This window comes from Nicotiana tabacum, chromosome 16, assembly GCF_000715075.1.
Source record: "Nicotiana tabacum cultivar K326 chromosome 16, ASM71507v2, whole genome shotgun sequence".
In the NCBI taxonomy this organism is placed as follows: domain Eukaryota; kingdom Viridiplantae; phylum Streptophyta; class Magnoliopsida; order Solanales; family Solanaceae; genus Nicotiana; species Nicotiana tabacum.
This window is the reverse complement of record NC_134095.1, coordinates 116,374,102-116,385,833: the sequence shown is the minus strand read 5'-3', so window position 1 is coordinate 116,385,833 and position 11,732 is coordinate 116,374,102. Positions and strand designations below refer to the sequence as shown.

The following is an 11,732-nucleotide window of genomic DNA, read 5'->3' as shown; positions in this document are numbered from 1 at the left end:
AAAATAAGGCAAGCATCATAGTATCATAGTAATTATGGAACCAAATACTAATCAGAATCAAATCAATACAAGTACTCCTTTAATTAAGGGGGAATCAGCCAACGGTAATAGGTAGAAATGATCAAGGAAAGAAATCAAGTAGAGTATATGGTATAAAATAGACAATTAGGGATAAGTAAATAGGGGTTTAATTAAGGAAACAACTAATAAAGAATCAGTAAAATACTCGGTTAACCAAATAAGGCAAGAAAACAAATAAAGTTGCATAATATGGAAATAATCGAAAATCAGTATATAGTAAATCATGGAATCAATGGTTCGAAATTATTGATTTTAAGGAGAGTAGCATGGATTCCCATGAATAAGCAAATAAACAAGTTAAAACAGGAGAATCGAAAGTCTAAAGGGAAGATTTCAAATCAAACCAAGAAACAAGGAGTTCAGAGTCAATCAAGGGGAGAGTTTTAGCATATAAAAGATTGAGATAGGAGTAACCAAATGCAGTGAGGAAAGTGGCAAGTATTGACCAGTCAATATGAACACAAACATATATAGGTGATAAAAAACTCAGTAAGAACATATTCTAAGCAAGATAATCCACTACAAAAAAAAACTGGATTTAGCTACGAACGTCGTCGCTAATCTGTCGCTAAAATGCTCGTTACTAGAAGAATCTTTTGATAATCCTTCGCTAATCCGTCGCTAAATGAGATTAGCGACGGATTTTTCTGTTTAGCTACAGATTTTGTCCGTCGCTAAACCCTGGTTTTTTTAGTAGTGATCATAGAAACTCAGACAAGAAACGAGCAGTCATGCTAATACACAAAACCAAACGAAGAAATCTAGAAATTAGGGCTTTCAATATAGGCAAGTTGAAAATTTAGTAAAATCATAGAATCAGTCAAAATATACAAGAGATAGAAGTTTAGACATAAAGAATCAGTTTAAACAAAGTTTTAGAAAAAGTTCTAAAAACCCTAATTTTTAGAAGAAGACGAAAATGGTTGAAATCACATGGTTCTTGTAAAGAGTTCCAAGGATATTGTAAAACATCAAAGAAACCAACTCAAATCATTTCAAATTGGTACAGATCTAGGAGATGTAGGCAAAAATTAGGGTTTCATAAGAAATCCAAATAGAGATAAAAGAACATGCCTAGAATACCAAGGATCGTAACAAATACAGCGTGATTTTGCTCGGAATCACACTTGAATAGCCAAGAACAGACAAGTGACGAACCCTAGGTGCAATTCAGCGTGGCCCTGGGCCCTTGAAGACCTTAGAGAAGGCAAGCATGGCGCTAGAGGAGCCATTGGAGGCTTGGGAGTTGATGGGAGATCACCGGAGAAGACCGGAAAAGAGAGGTCGGCGGTTGAAAGGGCTAGGGTTAGGTTGAGTTTCTGAGAGAGGAGAGGAGATGAGAGAATATAGAGGCGGCGGATTTGGAAAGTGACTTAGGGTTAGGGGTCGTTTAAGGTTTAAAAAGGTAATAACGGACGAGGGCCGTTGATTTATTAGATCAACGGCCAGGATTTAATAGGTTTTGGGTCGGGTAGGTGGGTTTAGGGTTTGGGTCGGGTAATTTAATACGAAATTGGGCTGGGGTTGGGTTAAAATTGGGCTAAAATTGAAATGCAAATCTGGCTATGTTTTAAATAGCCAATTTATCCCTATATAATTTTTTAATAAATAATAAATAATTTTTGGGAAATAATTTTGTGCAATAAAATGATTTAAAATAAATATTTAACATTTTAAAAATATGGAAGGTCAATTTTATGCATATAAATGTAATTATATATTAATAAGACTAATATTGCAATTATATGCAATTTAGCTTTAAAAATTCAAAATGCAATTATAAAAATGCACTAAAAATATTTTAATAATATTTTGGTATAAATATAGAATTTAAACGACTAAATCACCCTAACAATAATTTGAGGGATAATTATTGGGGATTTTATGAGTGAAAGGGGAGGAAATAAATCAATTAAAACTCTTTAAAATTATAGAAAAATTATAAAACTTTATGCATGCTTATATATGATATTTTGAAGGTATTTATGCATATAAAAAAATATAGGAAAAATTGGGTATCAACAACGGTTCTGGCACCAGTTGCTTCAACGCCCGCTCAGCCAGCTAGAGGCGGGGGTCAGCTGCCAGAGGTGGAGGTCAGGCCATTAGAGGTGGAAGTCAGACCGTTAGAGGTGGAAGCCAGCCAGTGAGAGGCCGTCCTAGAGGTGGAGGTAAATGTGGTAGGTCCCAGCCCCGTTTCTATGCATTCCCAACTAGACCTAAGGCCGAGTCATCTAACGTCGTTATCACAGGTATTGTTCAAATTTGCCATAGAGATGTTTTAATTCTATTTGATCTGGGCTCTACTTATTCGTATGTGTCATCCTATTTTTCTTCATATCTGGTTGTGCCTCGTGATTCTTTGAGTGTTCCTCTGTGTGTGTCCACACCTGTGGGAGATTCTATTATTGTACATCGTGTCTATCGCTCGTGTGTAATTACCATTGGGAGTCTTGAGACTAGTGTATATCTCTTACTTCTTTATATGGTAGTCTTTGATGTTATTTTGGCATAGATTGGATGTCACCTTATCGTGATATATTGGACTGTTATGTCAAGATGGTGACCTTACCCATATCGGGGTTGCCTTGATTAGAGTGGAGAGGGACTCCTAGACATTCTACCATGAGGGTTATTTCCTATGTGAAGGCTCGGTGTATGGTCAAGAAGGGGTGTCTAGCTTATTTGGCATATATACGTGATTCTAGTGCGGAGGTTCCTTCCATGGATTTGGTACCTGTTGTGCGTGAGTTTCCAGAGGTGTTTCCTACAGATATACTGGGGATGCCACCCGACAGAGATATTAACGTCTGTATTGATTTGGCTCAGGTCACCCAGCCCATTTCTATTCCACTACACCGTATGACCCCGCCTAAGTTGAAGGAATTGAATAAGTAGTTGAATGATTTACTTGATAAGGGATTCATTAAACCTAGTATCTCGCCCTGGGGTGTGCCCACGTTGTTTGTGTAGAAGAAAGATGGTTCGATGAGGATGTGTATAGACTATCAGCAGTTGAATAAAGTCACTATCAAGAACCAGTATTAGTTGTCGAAGATTAATAACTTATTTAATCAGCTTCAGGGGGCAAAGTGTTTTGGAAAATTGATTTGAGGTTTGTCTACCATCAGTTGAAGATTTGGGCATCGGATGTCCCTAAGACAGTTTTTAAGACTAGGTATGGGCATTACGAGTTCCTAGTAATATCATTTGGGTTGACAAATTCCCAAGCAACATTTATGGACTTGATGAACCAGGTATTTAAGCTCTATTTGGATTCTTTTTTTTATTGTATTCATTGATAATATCTTGATCTACTCCCACGATCGAGAGGAGCATGAGCAGCATCTTCAGATTATATTTCAGACTTTAAGAGATAGTCAGTTATATGCCAAGTTGTCAAAGTGTGAGTTTTGGTTAGACTCGAACGCCTTTTAGGGAATATTGTATCGGCCGAGGGCATAAAAGTGGATCCAAAGAAGATTGAGGTGGTTCAAAACTAGCCTAGACCTACTTCAACTACAGAGATTGTGAGTTGACCTTTCAGAAGCTCAAGACTGCCTTAAATACAGCACAATGTTGGTGTTGCCCACAGGTTCAGGATCCTACACGGTGTATTGTGATGCATCGTGTGATGGGTTTGGTGCAGTATTGATGGAGGATGGTAAGGTGATTATATACGTGTCACGGCAGTTGAAGGTTCATGAGAAGAATTACCATGTTCATAACTTATAGTTGACAACCATTGTTCATACACTGAAGATTTGGAGGCATTACCTCTACGGCTTGTTATGTGAGGTATTATAGATCATCAGAGTCTATAGTATTTGTTCAAGTAAAAGGATCTCAATCTGAGGTAGCGAAGGTGGTTGGAGCTGTTGAAAGGCTATAATATCACCATTTTGTATCATCTCGAGAAGGCCAATGTGGTGGCCGATGCTTTGAGTAGAAAGGTTGTGAGTATGGATAGCCTTGCGTATATTCCAGTTGGTGAGAAGCCGCTAACATCAGATTTTTACGCTATTGCCAATCAGTTCGTGAGGTTAGATGTTTTGGAGCCTAGTCGGGTTCTAACTTGCACAGTCTCTCGGTCTTCTTTGTATGAGCACATTAGAGAGCGTCAATATGACAACCCCCATTTGCTTTTACTTAAGGACACGGTGTGGCACAGTGGTGCCAAGCAGGTTACTATCGGAGATGATGGGGTGTTGCGGATGCAGGGTTGGATTTGTGCGCCCAATGTGGATGGGCTTCGTGAGTTGATTCTTCAGGAGGCCCACAGTTTGCGGTATTTCATTCATTCGAGTGCCGCCAAGATGTATTAGGATTTTAGGAAGCATTATTGGTGAAGAAGAATGAAGAAGAATATAGTTGCATATGTAGCTCTATGTTTGAATTGCCAACAAGTAAAGTACGAGGATCAGAGGCCCAACGGTTTACCTTAGAAACTCGAGATTCCCCAATGGAAGTGGGAGCACATTATCATGGATTTTATTATTGGGCTTCCGCGGACTTTGAAGAAATTTGATGCGATATGGGTCGTTGTGGACAGGTTGACTAAGTCGGTACATTTCCTTCCAGTAGAAGTTACTGATTCTTCAGAGCGTTGGCTGAGATCTACATCAGCGAGATCGTCTGTCTTCACAGTTTGCCAGTGTCCATCATTTTTGATCGGGGTACGCAATTCACATCGCACTTCTGGAGGGTCGTACATCGTGAGTTAGGCATACCGGTTGAGTAGAGTACAACATTTCACCCTCAGATTGACAAACAGTGCGAGTGCACCATTCAGATATTGGAGAATATCCTTCGCACCTATGTTATGGATTTCGAGGGTTCTTAGGATTAGTTTATAGAACTTGTGGAGTTTTCCAACAGTTACCAATCGAGTACTTAGATGGCTCCTTTTGAGGAATTATATGGGAGGTGGTTATGTTCGCCAGTTGGTTGGTTTGAGCCAGGAGAGGCTCGATTGTTGGGTATCGATTTGGTTTAGGATGCCTTGAAAAAGGTCAAGATAATTAGGATCGACTTCGCACAGCTCAGTCTAGGCAAAAAAGTTATGCCGATTGTAGAGTCTGTGATGTTTCATTCATGGTTGGAGAGAGGGTTTTGCTTCCGGTTTCACCCATGAAGGGTGTGATGAGGTTTAGAAAGAAGGAAAAGTTAAACCCTAGGTATATCGGACCCTTTGAGATTCTTGAGAGGGTTGGTGAGGTGGCCTACAAGCTTTTACTACCACCTAACTTATCAGCATTTCACCCTGTGTTCCATGTCTCCATGCTCCGGAAGTATCACGGTGATACGTACCATGTATTAGATTTCACCTCAGTCAAATTGGACAAGGATTTGACTTACGAGGAGGAGTTAGTGGCCATTCTAGCACGGCACGTCCTAATGTTGAAATCTAAGAGTTATCCTTCTCTTAGAGTGCAGTGGAGAGGTCAGTTGATCGAGGCACCCACGTGGGAGTCCGAGTCCAAAATGTGGAGTAGAAACCCACACCTTTTCACCAGTCCAGGTACCTTTTCTATGTCCATTCAAGGATGAACGTTTGTTTTAGAGGTGGAAAATGTGATGATTAGATAGGTCATTTTGAGTTTTAGCTTTTATTTTTATGTTTTGAGACCTTGATTAGCTCCGTTTAGCATTCCCTGATTTGCGTGCGCAGTCCATATCTCATTTCAGAAAGTCTTTATGTAAAAAATTAAAAACAAATTGTGAATTTTTTGCCTTATTTGAGTTGGTTAAGGTGAACATTTTATGTAAATGGACCTAGATCAGTATTTTGATGGTCTTGGTGGGCCCGTTTCATGATTTGGCACTCAGTCGTATGCCCAGAACTGAATTCAAAAGATCCTAACTTGATTTGACGTGATTTGTTGAAAGCTAGTAATTTGAAGGTTTAAAGAATTTCGAGGTTTGTCCGTAGGTTGACTTTATAGCTACCGGGTTCAAATTTTAGTTCCTGGACTTGGTATAGGTTCATTTTACTATTACTGACTTGTTTGTAAAATTTGGTTCAAAACGGAGTTGATTTGACATGATTCGGATGCTTGGTTGTAAATTTGAAAGTTCTTACGTTTCATTACAAATTTCATACATTTTGATGTTCGATTCCTGGTTCTAGGTGTTACTTTGGTGTTTTGATCATTCCACCGAGTTCGTATGGTCTTATAACAATTGTGTGAATGTTTGGTTTGGAGCCCGAGGGGCTCGGGTGAGTTTTACGGGTTGTCAAAACAGAGTTGATTTGATATGATTCGGATGCTCGGTTGTAAATTTGAAAGTTCTTACGTTTCATTAAAAATTTCATACATTTTGATGTTCAATTCCTAGTTCTAGGTGTTATTTTGGTGTTTTGATCATTCCACCGAGTTCGTATGGTCTTACAACAATTGTGTGAATGTTTGGTTTGGAGCCCAAGGGGCTCAGGTGAGTTTCTGATAGACTACGGGTCATTTTTGGACTTAGAGGTTACAACTTCAATTGGTTTTCTGATATCTGGTGCGCTGTTCTTCGCGATCATGAAGCTACTCTCGCGATCATGAAGGGTAACTTGGGTTGGGGTGGAATTCTTCATCGCGAACGCAATGGCTAGGTCGCGAATGTGAAGCGCTAGAGGAGTTATCCTTCGCGAACGCGACCAGCATCCCACGAACATGTAGGGATAAGGGGACCTGGGAAGGTACTTGACTGTTACTCTACGTGATTGTGAGCCCTGGCTCATGAACGCGAAGGCCAGGAGGGTGAAGCCTCCGCGAATGCATAAGGAGCATCACAAATGCGTAGGCCATTTTGGATGTTATGCATCGCGAATGCGTTAGGCCCTTTACGAACGCGAAGAAGGCTTAACACCCAGTGACTTAAATATCCCAAAGTCAGGATTTACCCATTTTTCACCATTTTCAAGTTTGAGCTCGGCCTAGAGGCGATTTTGAAGAGAAATTTCATCCCAACTTCATAGGTTAGTAGATTTTAACTTGTTTTCTTCCATGTCCATAAACATCCATTGATTTCTAACCTTTAATGTAATCTTTTTCATGGTAGAAATTAGGGATTTTGGTAGAAATTGAGAATTTTGAGAAATAGAGATCATATTTTGAAACTAATCACTTAATCCGGCTCGAGGCTGAATGGGTAATTGGGTTTGGTCTGAATCTCGAGTTTTGACCAAGTGAGCTCGGAGTTGAATTTTATTGACTTTTTCCAAAATCATTAAAGATTGAATCTTTTTCAATCGTGGATAGTTTCTAAAGCTTATTTTGTATTGTTTGAACTATATTTCGTTAGATTCGATTGGTTTGGAGGCGAATTTTAGAGGAAAAACTCTGGTTGAGCTTTAATTTGATTGCGGAGTGAGGTAAGTGTTGGATCTGACCTTGACTTTAGGGAATTAGGAATTTGTGAACTATGTGTTGTGTGGCTTATTTGAGAAAATGACATATATGTGAGGTGACTATTGTATATACGCCGTCAAGATATTTGTTTCCATGTTTTCTCGTTATTTCATGAATTATCTTATTCAATGCCTTAAGCTCTATTTGACTTCTATGTCGTACTTGTTATTTGTCATTTAATTATTCTTGTACTGAATTGTTCATCCCTTCCATGACTCCGCTCTTATTTGTTACTTGCCTTAACTGTTTTACTTGCACACCTTAATTGTCACATACTTTACTTGTCCTATTATTTTTGTAATATTTATTGCACCCTTTAATTAGTATGTAGCCCTTTATCGCCTTGCACCCTTACTCTAGATGTAGAAATTCTTGTAAATTTAGTTGTTGGATTGTTTTTGGTATCTGAAATTGATTGGGAATTGGGTTGCACGCAGCAACGAAAATCGAAAGATGATGAATTAAAATGGTGAAATAAGGGAGGATACTTGATACTGATAAATGATAATAACTAAAAATATTATCGACGAAACAGTGTCGGATGGCACTTCTTTGATCAACATGCCTCCGCACCTGTTATTAAGTAGTTGTATTGTGAAAAGGCCATGGCTACGGAGTTAAATTTTTATTTTTCTTCAACTTATTACTTGCTTTCCGAGTAATTTCTCAAGAACATACTCGATAAGTATATTTCTAGCATACATTATTAGAAAAGATGCATTGTTATTGAGATACGAGACATAAAATATTATAAAGAAAAAGTAATTTAAAAAAATAAAATATCTTACACAAGTAATACATTTGTAAATAAAATCTGTATGTATATAATAACCATACATATAATCTAGACAAGACGAAATTAATTTATCTTTATTCCTGAATTGGATATTATCACTTGACATACATCATTATTCGTACAACATAAAATAACGGAAAGAGGAAAAGAGGAAGGAAACATATCAATTATAGGATATCATAAATGTGTTACACAGTTTTGGAGTAGGTTGTTGCAATTGGACAATAGTGTTCTCTTTATACTCCAGTCCTGGGACCACATTGGAACGTGTTGAATGTCGCGAAATTACAATGACAGCAAAGTATGCAGTCACTACAGTCGCTGTCGAATTTGCAAGATCTAAAACAAGTATTAAGTTGAGGGAGTAATCTCCTTTCCATCTCTGGGAGATCATAATTAATATCCCGTCCAGCCATTACTTGCATCTTTGATAACCACATCAAATTAACTGAAACATATCCCATTATAGTTATCAAAATTCAAATACAACATATATAACACTATAAAAAAAAATTAAACTTCATAAACAAAAACATATGCGTGCATACAAATGCTGTAAATATTATAGTAATAGAGTTATAGCTAGAGATAAAGAGAGATAAATACTAACTAGTGGCTGCCATGAGAAGAATAGCGCAGATGGAACCAAGCTTAAGAAATGCCATTTTAGGAATCGTACTTTATGAAATTTTTGTGTGAGTATATTCTTGCTTTGCAATGTTGTAATTTATAGACCCCCTGCAATGTATTGGCATCTAGAATGGTTAGTAATAGTTCTATAATATTTTCCATGTGTTTTTGTAATATTTTATAAATATTTTTATGTTAAGCTTTTCCAGCGATGGATACTGTAATGAAATCTGTTATATTCTATCATTTTTCTCTCCTATTTCACAAAAAAATACGATCATACTTAATTCATAGAGTAGGTTGTGGAACACAATGCACATAAAATACAACCATATGTGATTTAAGATCCATTATTTATGGAAGATACATGTGAGCATCAGGTAAGATTTAGATCCATAGTAATTTTTTATTAAAAACAGTAACTAGAATATGTGGCTAAACCAACCATAACACACATTACTAAAGTGGTCATGTATATACTTTCCTTTTAAGGTACACAACACACACATATTATTTCAATTGAATATTGGCATTTTGTCATCAGCATTTTTTATTTAATTATATATAACATGTCTCATTTAAGCACTATGATTACTCGACAATATATATTTTATGTACCGCACATTTTTAGTCTAATTTTATCTTTGAATTTGATTGGTAACTCTAGTAAAGCGTCAAAATCCTATACATAAATTTTACACTTTTTAAAATAATTTAAATTTAAAATTGTCATTATAAAATATGTTTAGCCTAGAAAATTGAATAAAAGGTGATCAATCATCCGACTTACTGCCTACAAATTGGGGCGGGGGAGGGGGGTGGTCGGAAGAAAAGGAATGATCTTGTCAGTACATAATAAAATATATTTTACTAGCATAATATCTGTTGTTACGTAGGGTGTACCATATGCATCAAATCTCTCTATAACAGAATTGTTTATTTTGATATTTTTGGTATTTATGAATGATTGTTATATACCTATAATAATATTTGATATGTAAATATTATTTTGGTTGTTATAGAAAAAATTATCAAAAAATCAATTATTTTTTTCATTTTTAAGTTCCATATAAAAGATAAAAATAATCAGATCTCAAAATATATGCATATGTCACCCATTAAATAATGAAGAAAGCTAATACATTATCAATAAATTCATAATTAAATGTAATTGTAGCTTAGCTTATTTCGTAGATTACATTCTTTTACTAGTGATATAATGCTTCAATTGGTGAAAATTTGGGTCAAAATCTTCAACAAAAAGGGTATTCAATAGCTTTCACTTGAAGGCAATCTAAAGAGCTTAACCGTTGAATTTTCTATCTAAATATTTTGTTGGCATCCGTCCAATGACAAAGACACAGGTGCAAATCTTCAAATCTTATGTATTATGCAAAACAAAAACTTTGTTCAGTAGAAAAGATTGTGTGTGGTATTTGCCGTGAAAATGGTAATAACAATTAAATCTGTTGATGAGACTCTAAAATACGTGATCTATTTTTATGCTAGTTGTTAAGGTAGTTGATGCAAGATGTGTGAAGATAAAAGATGAAATGCGAGCTAAAATGGAATTAGAATCGAACCGGGGGGTTAGCTATTCTGGCCCCGGACTGACCGATGAGGGGCCTCGAGGTCGATGCCTAGGCTCGGGCTCGAGCTATCGGGGATAATCGGGAAGGGGCTAACAGTTAGGATATAATTAAAGGATGTTCTTTATGGCCAATGACGAGTAATAAGTGAAGAGCAAGTATGAAGAGAGAGAGAGAGAGAGAGAGTTGTTATTTATCTTGTATAGAATAGTTGGAGCAACAACAGAGAGATTACAAAATGGCAAGGATTCCCTTTATATAGGAGGGGAATCTCAACATAGTACAAAATGCTTTAATTGTAAAAATATGGAGACGGGACAGTCAGATGTGACGCCAGGCTTTGCCAGTGCAATCTGCTCTCCTTGGGAACTCCCCATCCTTGGAATCGTCGTTGGGTAGAGTGTAAATGGACATCGAGGGAGAGAACTCGACTGCAATCTCGCAGCCTCGAGATCTCGAGGTGATTTCCCGAAACACCTTAATGATGAGGAATTAGACCCTCCGATTTCACCGTATATAGATAGACTCCGCATTTCCTGGAATGAAGTAATAGGAAACGATTTTGAGCCGTCGTTCCGAGAGCATCATTGTAGTGACATCAACCTATAAGAGCATTAAATGCCATGTCCCAGAAAATTGTGCAAGGGTTGCCGTTAGATGCGATTATCAAGGAACCCACGAACTGCTATTGGCTCGTCCTTTCCGCTGCCCAAGTGGTTCCTATAAATACATCAAATGTTTGATAATCTTCATCTTCGTAGCATCTTCAAATTCACAAGTCCACACCCATCTTATTTTACACTCTTCCGTCTTGCTTTCTAAGAGGAAATCTTACCATTGCTATGGCCAGGACTTCTAGAACGGTCCCTCGATGGAATGAAGTTGCGTCTTCATCTCGGTCGTCCAAGGATAAAGCCAAAGCGGTACCTACTTTGGAATAGTACACTCCCTCCAAGCTTGACATGTCAAAAGATTTTACCGTCGATTCCACTTCATCCACACCGAGCCGATGTGAACATGTGTCCCGATGAATTGGTGTCATGACCAATATCGAAACAGTGAAGATAGACTGCCGATGGGGCGAGCCAGTGAAGGTGGAAATTCCTGGCCCTGAAGAGAATATAACAGACTATAAGGACAACTTCCTTCATGTGTATACCTACCCGTTAACCTTGGGTCCTGCTGAGTCCTCTGAATCTTCTGAACCTTTTCCCCTGGAAATAGATCCGATTATCC

General features: G+C 37.5%; 1 long non-coding RNA gene across 1 annotated transcript; it reads right to left on the bottom strand.

The window, feature by feature from the left end:
• Positions 1-8,326: 8,326 nt before the first annotated feature.
• On the bottom strand, positions 8,327-9,007 carry LOC107827991 (uncharacterized). The gene is made up of 2 exons (XR_001657662.2): positions 8,888-9,007; positions 8,327-8,725 (listed from the first exon to the last, which is right to left on the bottom strand). It is a non-coding gene; the product is annotated as an uncharacterized LOC107827991 (long non-coding RNA).
• Between the last annotated feature and the right edge of the window lie 2,725 nt (positions 9,008-11,732).